A 17,823-nucleotide genomic window follows, 5' to 3' on the forward strand; every position below is an offset into this window, starting at 1 on the left:
TCTCCAACCCTTGAAACACCCACTACCCCCCCTTCCCAAGAGGTTCCACTCAACCAAGTGCAAATCATAAATCCAGTGCATCCAATGGCTCCTTGAAGCAGTTGGTCCTTCCAGTGTTACACAATGTCTTTTGTTTTCACATACCAGGATTCATGCCATTGTCCAGGGTCAAGAGTTCTATCACTACACATGTGGTCAGTTAAGGTGAGCTGAAATTCATCCACATTAGGCATTTATGGCTCTGCAGCCCAAAGCCCAGCTGCTGAGGGGCATTTCAAGGATAATATTAGTAAAGGCTGAGTGCCTCTGCTGCTGATAGCCCTTCCATTCATGTTTCTGATCTAGTATCTTCTGGACCCAGGGAGTGATCAAGCACATCCCTGAGCTGAATGGAGCTGGGTTGATGTCCAGCTGCTTGGTAGAGCTCCAGAAGCATAACATATTGGAAGCTGTCTTTAGAGCAGATCAACACTTTTCATTTTCTTCTACTGATGTTTAAGTGTTTGTGGTTGTACCCTCTTGTATAGCTGCCCTGCTTTATTTAAATGAATAACTTTCAATGTCGTGCTTGTTTTTCTAATTGATGCTAGCTAGCAAATTCAAAATTTCAAGGAATATATGAACTTACAAAGAGTTTGAGAATAGTTGGAGGCTAGAGAATATTTAACTTGGACCACACACAACTTGGGGAAGAATAGAAGCAGCCTTCCAAGATTTGGACAGCTGTTATATGGAAGGAAGTAGGCTTACTTTTACTTGTCCACTAGATTTGTTGGTTAAAAATCTCGCCATTGGGTAGCAGAAGAGGAATTTTGTTTAAGAGAAGGAAGAACACCCCCCAGGAAGGGGCATACCATTTTCCAGGCACTGAGCACTCAATTGAGCAGAACGATCAATTATCTGGAATAGCAAAGAATGAACTTATTTCCTGTTGTTCAGAGTTTTTTTTTCCAACTGTGTTTCCGGGGTACTGGCATTCTACAGAGGTGTCCAAAGGCCAACATGGGACCTAGTGGGAATTTGCCAGCTGGGCAAATTCAAACCTTAGCCCATTTCATCACGGCAGCATGGTTTCTAGTTTGTACATTAGGATCCATTCAACAAATCCTTTGACGAAAAGTTCTCTTGAGAATCTAAAACCTAAATCACCTCAAGGCTGAGCACTGTGACTATGAGTGCTTCTTTTTTAAATTATATATATATATATATATATATATATATTATCAAACTGAATTACAGAGAGGTTACAGTTTCATACATTAGGCACTGGATACATTTCTTGTACTGTTTGTTACCTCATCCCTCATTCTCCCCTCCCCCTTCTGCCTCCCCACCCCCCCATGAGTTGCTCAGTTCATTTACACCAGTTTTGCAAGTATTGCTTTTGTAGTTGTTTGTCTTTTTTTACCCTGTGTCTCTTGATTTTGGTATTCTCTTCCAATTTCCTAGTTCTAATACCAGTATACCCGGTTTCCAATATACCTATGAGTGCTTCTAAGTCCTCTATTCTTTTTCAATTCCTTCACTATCCAAATGCAGATACAATGAGGATTAGAAGTTCTGTTTCTTATCTCAAATTTCTAGAATTCTTCTAGGTGATTATATATTCTTTGGCTTCCTCCCTGCAAACCTTCTACTTCACCTGTAGCCATCCCACCACACTTGGTCTGTATCATCCCCGAATGTGGACCTCGTGTTCTTCAGCTTTCTCCCAGCAGTACTAACAGAGGCCCACACTGCGAGTGGTTAACACAGTTTTGGTTGAAGACTTGGGGCTAGCCAGAGGCATTTTTCAAAGAACATAAAACACAAAGTTGAATGTGAAGCATCTGCTCTGTGAGGAGTTGCTTCTGATCTTGTCTTCCGTTCTGCCTTACTGCTATACCGAACACACTAATTTCTCCGTTTTCCTTTATTCTTTCCATGTCTTACTTCTGCACAGACTTTGATGTTTCTGATCAGGCAGTAGAACTAGAACACATCAAAACATAAAAACCTCCCTGACTAGGATAAGCATCTTAAAAACAGTCCAAGAGCAAAATTTTTCCCTCCTTATCGCTGGCTCTTTTATTCTGTACAAGCTCCACAAGCTCTAGGCCTCTCTTTGCAGAACTAAAAAAGTACATTAAACCAAAGAACAGCCTTTCTCTCAAAATGAATTTGGCCATTACTTCTTAGCATCGCCTTAGCACACCTTTAGTACATTTCTGAAGATCTGGCTAATGGTTGAAATCCCTTTTCAACCCAAGCCGTTCTAATAGTTTGTGCTGAGCTGCCCAGTGCCATGCCCGACTTCACTGCTGGAAGGATTTCTAAGGGAACTGCTGCACCTTCTGGAGCCAATGTGCTACAGGAATAATTTTATAGCTTAGGGGGAAGTAAGAGAAATAATGGGGAAAAAAGGGAAATGGGGAAAGAGAACCATACTTTCAGCACATAATTATTGGTCTTTGCTATGGGCTGAACACGAGTGAGTCACTGGGCAAATGGAAGTCAGTAAATCACAAAAATCCCAATTGTCAAGGAATCTTTTCTCTAGTGGAGCAAGGCAGAGGAGCAGAAACTGCAGACAAATTCGGTTAAATGAGTAGGGAGTGTTAGAGGGCAGGGCTGAAGTACCCCTTATGATGCAGGGTCTACAGTCTACAAAGGGAGATAAATAGCAGAATCACAGACTATACAGACTTTTGGACTTGGGTTCTTGAAAGCATAATTGTGCCATTAACTAAAGAAGCAACAAAGAACACATAACTGGAGTAAGGGCTGAGAGATCAGTTCCTCTGGGGATATGTCGAGCTTAGGATTGTCACAATAGTGTTGTCCATCAAATCTGCAGCTCATGGAGAGCACACGAACATATTTGAGAATCGTCTGCATTAAGTGATTTCCTTGCCACTTAGGTGAGCTTGAAGGGAAATAAGTTTACTTCTTTATACTTTCGTTTTCTCATCTGTAAAATTGAGACAGTCATAGGCCTACTCATTTTGCTCTTGGAGCTGCTGGGAGAAAAGTTATTTGACCTGTATGTTGTGCTTACAACAGTGTCTGGCACATAGTAATGGTTCAAGAAATGTTAGCTGCCTGTCATCATTGTGCCAAATGGAAGAATTCTAAAACATTGTAATGAAAGTAACTTTGTCTCCATGTGTCCTTTTAAGTTTATTCAGTGAGGAGCTCTGAATAAAAGCAGAGGCAGGGCAGCTGGGGAGGACTTGGGTGGTCTTGCTTAAAAGAAATGCTGCCACCAAGACTTAATGGCCAAATAGAAGCTGACCAGACAGATGGGAGAAGCAAGGAGAAAGTGTTCTTCGCATAGGGAGTAAGGAACAATCTGGGGCTTAATGGGATCACTGTGTGGTTGTGAAGGGTATCTGAGGAGGTGCTGGCAAAAGGTGATTCTAGCGGGGGTGGTTGTGGGGTGGGGGGGGATGGGGTAAATATTTGCAGTGGAGTTTATTGTGGTAAGAATATTTCTATTTTACCAGGCTTTAGCACAGAATCTTATACAAAGAAAGAAATGTGGTTGAAGGCAAATTCTGAAAATGTTATAGGCTTTTTGAATACCATTTTGAGCACAATTTCTTTTCTCACAACTTAAACCTACCACACACAAACCTCCTAATTATCTTCACTGGAAAAATGTAAGGCTCTCTTCAAATGGCTATTGGATTACAAAACCAGAAGGAATAACTATGCCTTTGGTTCTACAAGGGGAAGTTTCCATGAAATTTGTTAGCTTCTAACCAAGTTTTCTCAGTAACGTGGGAAAAAGAGGTAAGGCTTGAAAACTTGGGTCAAGAAAAAAACATATTGCTTTGTTTAAAACGTGGCTATTGCAAAAGGTCACTTTCTACAGAAAAAAAAATGTTGATCCATGCTATCTTTCAGGAAATTAATTCTTCCTTGAAATATCATTTATACTGCTTGTTACTTTGTCTTAGTGAATTAAATGATCACCAAAGTTATTTCTTGATTTGCATTTCTCCTTAATTATTCTGAGCTCAGCTCTTCCCTGCAGAACTCCAGAAAATGGATAAAATATGCATTTGAGTGTTGAGCACCAGCAGCAGACACCTACACACCAAGCCTTCGCTGTGTGGGATGCTGCCATTTTCTCTAAGTCATTTTAGGTCAGAAACACCTCTGCTCCGCAAGAATGCCATTCTGGGCCCCCACTGAAGGTCTCTCTATGTGTCTTATTAGAACCAAGCAGCAGCACATTGTTCTGCATTCTCTTAAGAATAGGATCAGGGCTATTTTTTTTTTTTTTGCCCCTTAGAGTCATAGAAAGGATTTTCCAATTATTCAACCCAATAGGAAACCCTACGAATTGCTTCGAAAGAACATAAAGTTCAAAAATTGAGAATGATTTTGCCTCATTGCCTTCCAATTAACAAAGCTTTCTTTTTAAAACAGCATCAACTAGTATAATTGTAGAGCATTTGGAAATGCTAAGGAAATTCAATGACTAAAATTAAAAGAGTCCTTGTTGTCACAGACTTAGATTCATTGGCATGCTCTTTGGCTTTTGGCCTCTGGCCTGTCCTTTCCCATAATGCAGCTACAAGGCCTGGAAGTGTCACAGGCAACTTACAACCTGGAAGATGATATTCACAAGGTGAATATGAAGGAGCATGAAGGTAGGAGTCTGAGTTCTAAATGGTATGCTTGAAACACTAGCCTACCTCTAGACGTTCTGTTGCTTCAGTTTTTGTCCCTAGATCCTTATGAGAAACCAAGGCACAGATTGATTTAAGAAGTGTATTTGAATTGCAACACAGGAGACATACATTTCAGGCAAGCTGAAATATACTCTGGGCCTAGAAGGATTCAAGTAGGTTTTAAGGGCGGGGGGGGGAAACACTAGTAATGTTGGATTTGGTCAACTGGCTCTAGTGATAGAACGATACTCTTGAGTAAAAAAGCCAAGTGAGAAGGCAAGACCCTGGATTCATGACTCTGTACCCACACAAGAAAGAGAATAATAATTTAGAGCAGGTAATAAGCTATCTTCTAAGGAAGGGATTGGGTAACTAAAAGCAGTCTTTGGAGAGGGAGTGGGGATAAGCTAAGAGTAAAGAAACTGGGAAAAGGAAGGTAGTTAGGAATAAGCAGGCCCTGTAGAACTACAGTGTTGTGCTCTAAAGTGTTGTGCAGTAAAAAGTTGTGCAGTGTTGTACAGTAAAGACTGCTTAGCATAACCTGAAGAATGTAGCATGTTGCAGTGTCAAAAGTTCATTTGGAAGTAGACATGACAGAAGCCTAGTCTCTCAGATTTTTTGGTCTAGTATTTGGGGGTGCTTAAATTTTTATTATTTGTTTGGTTTTTTCAATTTTTCCACAAGTTAAACAAGTCTTTATAAATTTAAGTCAATAGAGTAACTTTCTATTGAAATATACATACAGAAAAGTACATCACAAATGTATAAAATGCTGAGCTTTTTCATAGCTAATATATGTGTGGACAGTTTTCAAATTAAGGAAAAGAATATTATCATTACTGACAAATGACTTACAGTCACTCCCACCTCTGAACATGATCAGTACCTGAGAATAAGTACAAATTAGATTTGCTTGTTCTTGAATTATATACGGATGGAGTCAGTCATACTTTTTTTATTTAAATTTTTACTGTTATTATGGAGGAGTTGTACAAAGGGGTTACAATTCCACAAGTTAGGTAATGGATACAATGCTTCTTGGACAATGTTATCCCTTCCTTTATTGCCCTTCATTTTCTGCCTCCTGTCCCTACCCACAAGTTGTATCATTCATTTTTTCATAGTGCATTTGCTCACCCTCCCTCCTGTCATTTTTGTGACTTTTTTATTTTATGATTACTTCCTTCTTCTCAGTATTATATTTGTAAGATATATCCATGCTGTCATATATAACATTACTGATTCTTTCTCTTTGCTAGTTAAGAGTATAATTTGTGAATATAGCACAATTGATTTATTTATTCTACTATTGATAGGCATTGGAGTTGCTTCCAGCTTTGGGATATTTACAACTATTGCTGCTATGAGCATGCTTGCATACTATTTTTTAACTATCTGTTGAGTCAATAACTAGGAATAGACTCACTGGAGAAATCAAATCAGTAATCTTGGTGTGTATATACTCAGCTTTAGAAGGCAGTGCCAAAGTGTTTCCAAAGATGCTTCAACTTATCCTTCGACCAGAGGTTGCATTATATCCTTATTGTCACTGGTATTACAGTGGTGTTACACTATAGTTTAGATTTGCATGTTCTTCATGATTAAATTAGTTGAACACCATTGCATGTATTTATATTCATTCGGATTTTAAAATATTTCTTCAAATATTTTATTCATTTTTCTATAATATGTCTTTTTGGTAAGATTTATTAAAATATATTCTAAATATGAGTCTTTCGGTAGATATGTGTTTTGCAAATATCTCTCGGAAGCTTCGTTTTTTACTATCTTAGTGGTTCTGGATAAATAAAATTTCTTATTTTGGTAAGAGTTACTTTATCTTTTTGTTTTTATGGCTAGAAGTTTTTGTATTCAATTTAAGAAAGATTTCCCTGTCCTACGGTCATGGAGATATTTTCATTTAAAATTCTTTTATTTGATTTTAGTTTTCACATTTAGGTTACATATGTACATAAATGTTTTATACACAGCGATATAAATTATAGTTTTTTGTGTGGTGTGAAATAAAGGTCAACGTTTTTGATCATGGGGAAAAATGGATCCAACTCCATATATGAGCCCTATATACTTACGGCATATACTTGAATTGTTTTTTCAAAACATTATTTTTCAGTGCTGAAAACTGAATTCAAGGCCTTTATCACACTGGACAAGCTGCTCTAGCATTGGGCTACCCCATCCAATTGTTGTTGATACCAGAAACTAGCGAATCATAGTTGGTTTAATTATATGTGTGTACATGTTCAAATATGTTTTGTATGTCTTTCAACATTCTCACTGTGTGTACAGTAGTTCAGTGTGTACTTGCTATCCTGATATTCTACCACTTGAACCATGCTTCAAACTTTTCTTTTCTTTTACCAGTTATTGGAGCTTAGCAAACTTTTCTGCCCAGGCTGGCCTTGAATCAGTTCCCCACCACCCAACCTTCACACAACATTTATGCCATCCTTAGATAGATTATTTGTTCTGGTTTTCTCATGAGAGACATTGGCCACCTCTTCTGTCCTAGACTAATTATTAGTAGACCCTTCAAAAGTGTTCTGGCTTAGAGACTAACTTACATCAAGTTCTACCTCCATATGTATGATGTCTTCCTTCTCAAGAAGTCAGAGTGCTCCAAGAATTCCCAACCTTCATCCATTTTATATGTGATGAGAGGGCATGTCAGAATCGATGATTCTTCCATTCCGTAACTGAACTTGCAAGTTCCACAGCTGAGAATGGTGTCAGGGCCTCTTCCCTCCTTCCAGGACTTCTGTGCTTGTGCTGCCTCTGTCTGAAATGAGACTGGAAAATGCTGACTCCACAAAAAGGAGTGATTACATTAGCATCATCGATTCTCACGTCCAGAACAAGATTTAGGGAGACGGTCTTTGGAGAGTACACAGCAGGATGCTGGAAGGTTGGCAGCAATTCAACATGACAGGTGAGGTATATATCTGGATTTTTAATATCCCTGGGTTAGAATTCATGGAGTGATAAGTTTTTGCTCTGTAATCCATATGTAAGAGAGTCCACCTTCCTTGAGCTAAAAAAAAAAAATCCACAAACCACAATAAACGTTTCTTGTGTAGACATCTCTCCCAGCACTCAGTCTCCATCTGTAGTCACTGCAGGGGGACAACTTTGTCCTGCATGGGCCTAGAAGGGGTGAGGATTGAGGGGGGAAGGACAAATGTCCCAGGCTCCCTTACTAGAAAAGAGAGTACTGCAATCCCCAGAGCACTCGTCATTTCATCCTGGATGTAAAGAATTCTTTCCTTTGGCTGTCCATTGCATAAAACGAGACAATTCTTTCTTTCTTTCTTTTTTCTTTTTTTGGCCAGTTCTGGGCCTTGGACTCAGGGCCTGAGCACTGTCCCTGGCTTCTTCCCGCTCAAGGCTAGCGCTCTGCCACTTGAGCCACAGCGCCACTTCTGGCCGTTTTCTGTATATGTGGTGCTGGGGAATCGAACCCAGGGCCTCATGTATACGAGGCAAGCTCTCTTGCCACTAGGCCATATCTCCAGCCCCAGTTCTTTCATTTGTTCAGAAAAATCAGGCAGAAGGTTAAAAAGGCTCCCATTGTCTTTTTGTAGTTTTATAATGACATGAGCCATAATTGACATGCAATAAACTATACTTACTCCACATACATAGCTTGATGCATTTTGGCATACATATCCATAAAGCTGTCATTATATTAATCAGTTTGCTGATCCATCACCCCTAAAAGCCTCTTTGAGACTCTTTGTAATCAATTCCCATCTCCTGCACAACCCTACTTCTGCTTTCTATCACTATAGATTAGTTTACACTCTCTAGAATTCAGTATAGATGTAATATACAATACATTCTCTTTTTTATGTTTGGTCTAGCTTCTTTCACTCAGTCGAAATACTATGGAGACTCTACATTGCTGGGTGTATCAAGTCTACTCCTGCTTGCCACTGAGTAGTATTTTATTGTGTTGATGTACCACAATGTGTATTACCTGTTCCTGCCTTTTGATGATTACCTAAGCAGTTATGAACAATCATGTAGAAACTTGTGTATAAACCGATGCTTTCATTTCCCTTGGGTAAATATCAAGGACTAGGATGTCAGGATGATGGGATACATGTATATGTAAAGTTTTAAGAGAACTGCTAAATTTTCTAATGTGCATGAATGACTTAAGACTCCCTCAGCAGTGTGCAAATTCATCTTTCTACCTTCTCACCAACATTTGACTCAGCAAGTCTTTTTCATGACAATCTAGAACACATATATAGGCACTTCACTGTCATTTTTACTGTTTTGTTTTGTTTCTTGGTGGCACTGGGGTTTGAATTCAAGGCTTCATGTTTGCTAGGCTGATGTTCTATACCTTGAATCATGTCCTCAGCCCTATTCTTCTCTACTTGTTTTGCTCAGCTTGACTTCAGACCACATCCCTCCCTCTTACCTCCCCAGTACCCAGAATGGAAGGTTCATCCTACCGTACTTGATTATATTGTTGAGTGGGGAATCTCACTGATTTTGTGCCAGAATCGGCCTTGAACTGTGATCCTTTCAATCTCCACCCTCAAGTAGCTGGGATTACAGGGCAAGCCACTGTGCCTGGTCATCGAAGTTTGAATTTGAAGTTCTCTGGCAATTAGGGAAGATGATCAGTTTTTCCAGGTACTTTTGCAATAAACTAAATAGAATGTCTTATACTCTGGTTTCTCTTCAGATCGTATAAATCTTTCACCTTTTACTAAATAGAATGTCATATATAGTTAACATATAATTATATGTAATATATAATATATAATACAAAAAGAACATAAAGTATATAATGTAATATATTTTCTTAAAAAATTTCAAAATGTTTTAGCATTATGTTTTCTATACATGTTTATTAAAGTGCTCTGATCCCTTTCGCCTCTCTACACCCTCTCTTTTCATCCTCTTCCCTTCCATTAGTACCCACCTCCAAGCAGAGCCTGTTTAATATTATTCTTGTGATTCTTTTTTCTTTTCATTTTTCTTCTTTGAATGCTGATCCTGGGGCTTGAACTCAGCACCTGGGAGCTGTCCCTAAGTTGTAATGCTAAAGGATAGCAAATCTAACATTTGGGCTACAGTTCCACTATGGCCTTTTGGTGATTAAATCGGAAATAAGAGTATTATGGATTTTCCTGCCTGGGTTGGCTTTGAATCATGATCCTTAGTCCTGAGTAGCTAGGATTACAGGCATAAGCCACTGATACCTGATTCTTGTGATTCATTTTTAAGGGCTAGATTTCATATATGAAAGAGACCATATAATATTTGTTTCTCCAGTCTGGTTTATTTTACTCAATATGATGATATCTAGTTTTATCTGTGCAAATAAAATAATTTCATTCTTTTTTTATAACTGAGTAATACTCCATTGTGTATATATGGCATATTTATTTTACCCATTCATTCGTTGGTGCACACCTAGACTGGTTGCATTTTCCAGCTATTGTGAATAGTACTGCTATAGATACAAAGATGTATCTGTTGTATGCAGATTCACATTTCTTTGCATATATGCCCTGGAGTGGTATAGCAGGATCATATAGCAGCTTTTTCTTTAGGTTTTAAAGGTACATCTATAGTGGGATGCACTAATTTACATTTCTCCCAATAGTATATGCGCTTTCCCTTTTCCCTACTTCATGACCAGCATTTGTTGTTCTTTGTTTCTTAATGATTGCTATTGGGGCAGAATCTCAATGATGTTTTGACTTGCATTTCCTTCATGTTAAGGAGGTTGAATTTCTCTTATGTATTTCTTAGCCATTTCTTCTTCTTTGTTTGAAAGCTGTGTGTTCAATTCATATTACCATTATTTATCTGAATTATTTATTCTTTCATTTTTTAGCTTTTAGAGCTGTTTGTACATTCTAGACGTTAATCTTTTATCAGATGGGTAACTGACAAAGATTGTGTAGGTTTTATTTTGGTACTGGTAATTGTTTCCTATGTTGTGCTGAAGCCTACCACTTACCCAGATCTATAACAAGCAATGAGATTAAAATGGTAATAAAGAGTCTCTTAATAAAGAAAAACCCAAAACATAATTGATTCACTGTTGAATTTGACTTGACCTTTAAAGAAATAACTCAAATGCTCTTCAAATTATTGTATAAAGTAGAAAGGAAAGGAATATTACAAAACTCATCCTTGGGAGCCACAATTGCACTCATTCCAATGTCAGGTAAAGATATAATTCTCAAAAAATACTCAAAAATGTGTACAAAATAAATTAGACAATACATTAGAAAGATCAGACATTGTGACAGAGTTTGTTTCATTCTAGGGATGCAAAGATACTTTGACATACCCAAAGCAATTAATTTAATATAGCACACAAACAGAATCAAGGGCAACAATCATACAATCATCCCAATAAAGGCAGAGAAAGCCCTTTATAAAATTTAGTAGCCCCTCATGATAAAAGCTTTGAAGAAACTAGGAATAGAAGGAATGTACCGCAATGTAGTAAAATTTATATATCATGGACCTGGAGCTAACGTTGTTGAATCTGGAATGGGGAAAAACTAAAACAATTTCCTCAAAAGTCAATAATGAAGTAGTCTTATTTAATATAATACTAGAATTCTCAGCCAGAGCAATTAGATAAGAAAAATAAATAAAAGGGATACAAATAGAAGAGGAAGAAGCCAAGTTATCCTTATTTGAAGATAAGATGCTATACTTAAAAGGCCTAAGGAGTTCACAAAAAAAAATTCTTAGTTCTTATAAACACTTTTGGCAAATGAGTAGGATACAAAATCAACATGAAAAATGAGTAGCTTTTCTGTATTCTAATAATGAACAGGCTGAGAAAAGAAAAGCAGCAAGACAATTCTTTTTATCATAACCTCACAGAGAATTTAAGGAAGGAGGAAAAAGGCCTCTACAATGACAACTATAAACCACTGAAGAAAGAAATTGAAGACATTGGAATATGAAAAGACCTCTCCTGTTCAGGAACTAGCAGAATCCCTATTGTGGAAATGGCTATCTTGCCAAAAGCAATCTACAGATTCAGTGCAATAACCTTAAAAATTCCAATGTCATTCTTTGCAGAAGCAGAAAAAAAATCAATCCTAAAGTTCATTTGGAAGGCATAAATATCTTAACTAACACCATTTCTTAGCAAAAAGAGCAACACTGGAAGTATTACAATGCCTGGCTTCAAATTATACTACAAAGTTGTAGTAACAAAACCAATACACTATTGTTGCAAAAACAGAAATGCAGATCAATGCAATAGAAGATCCAGAATAAAAAAAAAAGCCCGCAAAGCCACAGTCATCTAAATTTTGACCAATAAGCCAAAACAGACATTGGAGAAAAGATAGTCTCTTCAACAAATGGTATTAGGAAAAGTGAACATCTTTGAAAAGGAGACTGAAAAAAAAAAGAGCCTTATTTATCCTGTGCAAAAATCAATTCTAAATTGATCAAAGATCTTAATGTAAGACCAGAAAATGTGAAAGTGCCTGAAAATAAAGGGATAGGTAATGCTTTTCCAAATAGAACTTCAATTGCTCAGAAAATAACAAGAATAGTTTACTGTTATTTTTTATCTTACTTTCCTATTTTTCCTTTAATAATCCAAAATGACTAAGATTTTCTTTGTGTTTTCTTCTAGAAATGGTGTAGTTTTAGTTCTTACATTTAAGTCTGCGAGCCACAGATTGAAGTTTTTATATGTAATGTGAGGTTACAATTTCCTTCCTTTCCTCTTCCTCTCCTTTCTTCTCATTTTATAAGTAAGTGCAATTGTTCCAGCATCATTTATTATCCTTTCAACATTTAGTCTTGACACCTTTGTTGGAAGTTAGTTGCCATTGTATGTGTCAATTTTCCATCCTGTTGTACTGATCAGTATTTCTGTCTTTATATTACCCTACAATAAACATTTTTATATTTGGTAACTTTTATATACTACCTGACAGTATTTTTCAATTCAGTTCCTCTACTTATTTTTTGATATGACGCTTACCTAATTTTTGAAGTTGCGCAAGCTTTAGTCAGAACACTACCTAGCCTTTGTCTCTGTACAGTGAGAAGTAACTTTTGTTTTCTTTCTCCTCATCCAGAAACTCGATACTAACAATTACAGTGATTCTTTAACCAATTGCTTTCATTACTGGTTTTGAGTTGTGAAATTAGTCACACACACACACACACACACACACACATACACACAGGAGCATTTATGTAAAGCATAGGACTTGCACATGAGTAGGTACAGTAGAAATGTACCTTCTCCTGTTGTTATAATCATGATTATTATCATGAATGCATATGTACTTTGTTTCCTCTGTCCTTCCAAAATGCACAAAAGCATTCACTCTAGTTACAGACTTAGCTGTGAGGATCTTCAATACATTTCCGATGACCCCAGCTTCCGTACTAGCTGTTCTAGCAGATACATTGAAATAGGTCATTGTGGTTTTAATTTGTATTTCCCTCTTGATTCGTGATGCTATACTCTTCTTAAGACATAAAAGAAAACTTTGATGTTATTGCTTTCTGGGTATAATTTAAATTCGTTCCCCCTACATTTATAACTAATTACCTTTTCAAACTGATCTTTTCAAAACTCTTGCCAATTTACCTGTGAGAAACCATTCTGTGGTTTGTCTTGATCAAATTAGCACTAAATTGCTTAAAACTGGTGATTTCATTGAGTTCTTTCTCCTCTGGATTTCATTTTTTAAATTTTGAAATAAGAATTTCCCCACCATGGTTCCAGGGAGCCCCACTGTGATTTCTTCTCCATTGACAGATGAATTTACTTTTCCTGCTCCTTTATTTTCTGTTCTATATTCTTCTATTCGTGACAAAAATTTCCACCCCTTGACCACAATCCCTTAAAAATATGTGTGTGCGTGTGTGTGTGTGTGTGTGTGTGAGAGAGAGAGAGAGAGAGAGAGAGAGAGAGAGGGAGGGAGGGAGATAGAAAGGGAGAGAGAGAGACAGAGACAGAGAGACAGAGAAATAGAGGGAAACAGACAGAGAGAAATTAAGAGAGAGATTGAGAAAGATGCTATCAAAGGTTTGGGAAAGTTCACAGAATAAACTTAGCAACATTGAGTTTATATCTCTGCCTCTCTCTTGCTTGATGAAGGCAGTCCAATTTCTGTATAAATTTCAACAAAATTCCACCCTAAGTGTTGTTATGACTTTAAGTGGGGGAAACTCCTTTCAGCTCCCTTACAGCATTTTAGAGGAAAAAGGGAGGCTGACAGGCAAAGATGTTAAATGTTAAATCAAAAGCTGAAAAGTCATTGAATGCAAAATAATTCAAACTCCAAGTGAGAGAGTTCAGGAGGGACTTCTCAGAAGGAAGGGGAAAATGTCACACCAGCAGTAATTAAGGGAAAAGTCAAATGGGGGAGGAGAAGGTGCCTCCCTTCTCAGAAGCCAAGGACTGCTCTGTCTTTAGTGCTCCCCCTCCATTGTAGTGACAAGCCCTTGAGAAGATAGATGGAGAGAGAGCCAGAGCAGGACCAGAGGGTGAGAGGACCCACTCTGGGCTGAAAAGGATCTAAGAACTGGGCAAAAAGCTGTCAACAGCCAGAATATGAATTAAGGAGGGTGACCTTACAGAAATAGAAAAAATGACCTCTCTGTAAAATCTAAGAGAGAAAAGATGAGGATATTAACTAGCTAGGGGCAAAAAAAATCATTGCAGGCTTGGATATAACAGACCTTAGAGATGATCAAATCCAACCCCAGAATTTTATGGGTGAGCCAAGAGAAGAACAAAACATCCAGCCAAATTGGGCCACCATGGAGCTTGCACTTGAACAAACAAAAGTATTTCCCCTCATGTTTAGATTGTATTCCCTTAGAAGATCCATTCTCTTATGTTGTAGTTTTATATAACTCAGCACCATCACACTTGTGTCTCAGAAACACCAGCTTCATTCACTGGCAGAGAGCCAGTGTGCTTCATGAGATCATTTAAAATAGTGTGTGTGTGTGTGTGTGTGTGTGTGTGTGTGTGTGTGTGACAGTACTGGTGCTTGAACTTGGGGCCTAATACTCTCAGACTTTTCCAATCATAGCTAATAATCTTCCACTTGATGAATGCCTCCATTTCTGTCTTTCTGTTAATTAATTGGAGATAAGTGTCTTGGAGATTTATCTGCCTAGGCTGGCTTTGAACAAGAATCTCAGATCTCAGTCTCTTGAGCAGCTGGGAGCATGAGCAACAGGTGGCCAGCTTCAAATGTTATTTTTAATTAAGTCGTTTTAAATAAACACCATCATTATGTTGGATGCTTTCTAAAAAATTGCTGATATTTTAATTTTCAAAAATAAATGCCATTTGAAAAGTATCGTGGCATACAAATTCAGTGCTGTGTACTGAAGGCAGAGGGGATAGGACCAATGGAAACCTCTTTGCTACTTACTACCTTTCTATCTAGCCCGGGCTTTGCTGCTGGCAGAGCCCTCCGGTGGTCTTTTTGCTTCCTGCCTTGCTCTTTTCCATCTATATTTGGTATTAGCTTTGGACTGATGCTTCTTAATTGCGTATCTGATCACAGACAAACACAGATTCTAAATTCCTCAGCTTCCCTGTCCTTTTCTGCTGCCTCATCTCTGCCTATGCTTCGCCTAACACCGAGGCTTTGCAGATCAAGAGTTAATCTCTTCCCCTCAGGTCAGTTTCCTCTCTGTGTCTTTGCTGGCAGTTCTCTCTGCCTCCAAGGTCTTTCTTTGCTTCTTCCTCAATATCCAAGGCTCAAAGCAGCACTTTCCTGTGCTCTGCATTAAAATTACTCACTCCTCCTCCAATGGCGTCTCCTTCCTTCCCGTACAGATCTCCTAACACCGGTAATGTTTTGTATTTGTTTGTACATACAACTGGATTAGTGAAATCAGTGATTTTTTAAATACAGTGTTCACAAAACTCGTCTAAGAAATGCCTTCAACACACAGAATACCTTGGTCTAACCCCCAGAGATGCTGATTCCATAGGTTGGCACCTAAGGAGAGATTGCCTTAAAGCAGATAGGTCTTCACCTGCTCGAGGCACCAATTGGCCAAGGGCAGAGGGCAAGCTGCTCTATTCCACCCACTTGTCCCCAACCATTGGCTCCCTGGAGTATCAGTTGGAGAGGTTCCTAAACTCCCTTCCTCCCCTCCTACTCTCTTGAAGGTAAATTATGCAAAACTCATTTATATTCCTGCAAGTAGGTGAGAATAACATTCTAGGCCACCGCCATTCAATAATGGGAGCTTTGTGCAAAGTAGTGACAGGTGAGAGGAATGATTTCATTTTTCACTTTGACAATTGGGTGAAGCAGATTCCTGGCAGTTCTGCAAAGGTTTTATGCCCACATAGTTACCCAAGGGATCTGCTTAGCAACCAAGAGTTGCTGGAGGAGAAGAAAAAGCAGATGCTTCTCTCCGTGGCATCTTGGAACTGAGATGCTAGAGAACAGGATGGGAAAGGGGGCAGCCCTGCCTAATGTTTAGTGTTTGTTCTCAGCTGTCCAGAGAATCCAGTCCCCAAGCCTGGGTCCCTCTCCATCCACAGAGCCTGTGTATAGCTCAGTGCCAGAAACATCCTTTGCTATTATGTTTTTTTCTGACTATAAAATTCAGCCAATTTGTTGGAGCCTAATAAGTAGCATGCCTCCCCTCCCCCCACCCCAGCCCTCATAATTGGGATTAGTACTGAGAAATAAGAGCAACCTTCTTGTCTTCCTTTAGGGCTGGGCTCTTAACTCTAATCATTCTATGAGCTAGGATAAACCAAACCACTTGCTTCTGGATGGTAGATGGAGTCCAATGAACCAGAGTAGCAGATGCTGGTAGTTCTAGTGTCTCTTCTAACCCTACCAATCTAGTATCTCTCTCAGCCTCCCTAAGTGAAAGTGATCTGGGGGGGAGGGACAAAGGGGTGTGTTAGTGAGCTTTGTCTTACATGTCAGCATTTAGGCATTCCCCCCAATCCAATCAGGTTTGTCATTAAAGATTTGGAAAATATAACAACAACAAAACCCAAAGAGTAAGACATCACCAAAAATATACTCTATTTCACTTATTCTACCTTCTTTTCCTTTATCTTCTTTTTATAGTTAATGCATTCATAATGTTATATGATTATTTCTTCCTAATTTTTTTTTGTTACGACTCTGGTGCCTCTTCTGCTGAGAAAGGGTAAATTTAAATTGATTTGTAAAGATAGCTGTTATGTGAGATCCTCTTCCTATGTCCATAAATAGGTAATAACCACAAAATATTTCACCCTGTGATCATACCGACAAACTTTGGCATTTATTTTTGGTTGTTGCTATTGTTACCACTTTGTTTTAGCATGATTTACAATGCTATGATAAACTATCTTATACCTAATTTGCTCCAAATAGTTTCCTTTTCCTTTTAGAATTAGTCCTTGAATTCAAGATATTAACTTTTTCTTAGTATAACATCAAGTTATACTAAGTAGCTTATCATAATAATGTAAATTTAGAGGGACAGGCAAGAAAATGTCCCTTATGGGATAGACAGGACACCTACATGTTCATAACAGGACAGACACATGCTTTTCATCAGCTGCCCTCTCAGGATATGAACATTTCTTTTAAAGCTCTTGTGTTCCTATGACCATATTACACCTCAGAGTAGTTATCTAGTTTACCTTCCCAGGGATGTTATCTACCTCGACACAGCAGCACTGAACAGTCAACATACAACACTTCAGTGAGTATCTGCCATGAAAGGACATATTAAGTAAGTGTTGTAGAACAGACAAGATTTCATTTCATTTTGGGGGAGAGGGTGTGGCCTGGTGCTGTCCCAGGGCTCTTTGCTCAAGGGTAGCGCTCTACCACCTTGAGTGGTATTGCCACTCAAGATTTCATTTCTTTTGTTTTTAATTTTTATTGTTATTATAAAGGTGATGTATGGAGGGGTTACAGTTACATAAATCAGGTAATAAGTACATTTCTCTTTGGGCAAGGTCACCCCTCACTCTCTCCCAGTTTTTCCCTCCCATCCCTACCCACACATTGTATAGTTCATTTTCAACATAGTCTCTAATAAGGACCACTATTGCATTTGTTCACCCAAGATTTCATTTCTTTGAGCACTTTTTAATGGTACCAGTTCCAAGGATCTCATCCCTGTT

Source organism: Perognathus longimembris, chromosome 22 (assembly GCF_023159225.1).
Source record: "Perognathus longimembris pacificus isolate PPM17 chromosome 22, ASM2315922v1, whole genome shotgun sequence".
In the NCBI taxonomy this organism is placed as follows: domain Eukaryota; kingdom Metazoa; phylum Chordata; class Mammalia; order Rodentia; family Heteromyidae; genus Perognathus; species Perognathus longimembris.